The sequence below is a fragment of the Pinus tabuliformis genome, chromosome 9 (genome assembly GCF_031772625.1).
Source record: "Pinus tabuliformis cultivar Carrire ecotype Pingquan chromosome 9, CPIR1, whole genome shotgun sequence".
NCBI lineage: Eukaryota > Viridiplantae > Streptophyta > Pinopsida > Pinales > Pinaceae > Pinus > Pinus tabuliformis.
The window spans coordinates 651,514,416-651,516,194 of record NC_142307.1 but is presented as its reverse complement, the minus strand read 5'-3'; the positions used below and the strand labels follow the sequence as shown (position 1 = coordinate 651,516,194).

The window sequence follows — 1,779 nt, the reverse complement described above, 5'->3', positions numbered from 1 at the left end:
GCGAGGGTTATATTCAAACCCTTGTGAAGAACAATGCAGCGGCATGTCAACATGCATAAAAATCTATGTGAGGAAACAGTACATAGTAATCTAGCTAACACTATCAGCTGAATAAATATCAAGGACAAGCCGTTAATGGTGCAAAGCCACCATGCATTTAACCGTATAAGGAATAGCCGGTGGTCCAGTCGCCGCTACCTAAGGTAGGCGTTGAGACCTTAAACCCCAAATAAATAGATCAAACCCTAAGTTAAGCAAGTGGTAATGAACCTGTGCGTGGTGAGCACTGTATAACCATAAGAAGGTAATAACAGTTGAGACGATATAACTGCAAGTCGAATAGACGAATTCGATTGTAAAATGCATGTGAGTCGAGGGGACGAAACCCTTGATAAACTTATACATGTCGAATAACAAAAACAAAGATCATACATGCAGTTTAAATATCAAACCATGGACAAAGTATGCGAACCCAAATCCATTCCTTTGTGGTATATAACAGTAATCCCTTTCGGGTGTCAAAACGGCATGAGTATACAAAAATACAGAGTGCTGTAAGAAACTCTTGCGAGTAATAGAACAGTGTTTATATTCAAAATACAAAGAACTGTAGGAGGCTCTTGGCCGTCCGGAAACTCATTCAACATTTGGGGAAAAGTAAATTTAAAGACCCTCTCGACAAATAACATAAACAAACTAACAGGAAACCTTATGACATTCTCGGTTTACAGTTCCAGCAGAGGGCCGTGAACTTTCAGACAAACAGTGGTTGGAACCGGGCAAATGCCGAGAGGATAACTAACCCCATTTGCATGCTCAAAAAGGAGAAGCCGTCCTGGATTCGAACCAGGGTTGGTCGAAAATAGAACCCTGGCCATTAAAACAGACTGCCGTGAGGAAATAGCCCAGGTATCCGTAGATTCAAACCTTATAACAAAATAAACCATGTTTCCAGCTGAGAAAACGTATGGACAAGTACCTGGATGTGCCGGAGAAGCATACCCATCTCCGAGCAGTGTTGACAAGTAATCGAATACATGTGCAAGGATTGTAAACGAGTTAGCTCAGAACATAACAGTTCCAGGAAATAATAAGATTGTAAATATAACCATATGAACGAATCAGTGCAAATAACCAGTAGTTGGCACGTAATAGAAGTTGAATATCTGGAGGATGCTGCAGGGTGCTCATCGATTCATGGAGGACAGACGAACAGAGCAAGGTGCGGCTCAGCCAGATGCAAATGGAACCGAAAACCCCGGTGGGAGGGTTTATAAAAGCCCCAAAACCCTTCATTCGCTGTGAGCCCTTGGATCTGGGCAACTGATCCGGGCCATCAATCAACCAAAAGACTTGGCGCGCTAAACACCGCGGGAATCCCAACACCTCACATGGCCTCTGCACGGTGCTAGCCACCTGGCAGAGGTAGGTGAGGGTGATTAACACGGCTTAGTCACTTGGCGCCAGAGTTGATAAGTAAGCAAGCCTTTGACTTAGGATTAACAGATAAACATTATGACATTAATCAACGGGTTGGACACCATAGTAACGTAGCCATGTTCATTTGTAAACGTTGGTAGCAGACTTTTTAATAAAATCAAATTCCATGCATATGGATCGACATGGGTGTTGTACACATATGGGTATATGTATGCCCAGAAGAGTTAATTAAATTTTTTTTTTTTACTTGGTAGTTGTCATGGAGTCGTGACAAGCAGAGAGCTGACATGCTTACTGGATCTCTTCTGGAGGGACCCATGGGCTCTGTCAATAGACGAA

At 42.8% G+C, this 1,779-nt stretch overlaps 1 long non-coding RNA gene across 1 annotated transcript; it reads right to left on the bottom strand.

The window, feature by feature from the left end:
* Positions 1 to 752: 752 nt before the first annotated feature.
* Positions 753 to 1,156, bottom strand: LOC149150344 (uncharacterized). The gene is made up of 2 exons (XR_016263552.1): positions 980 to 1,156; positions 753 to 870 (listed from the first exon to the last, which is right to left on the bottom strand). It is a non-coding gene; the product is annotated as an uncharacterized LOC149150344 (long non-coding RNA).
* Positions 1,157 to 1,779: the final 623 nt, after the last annotated feature.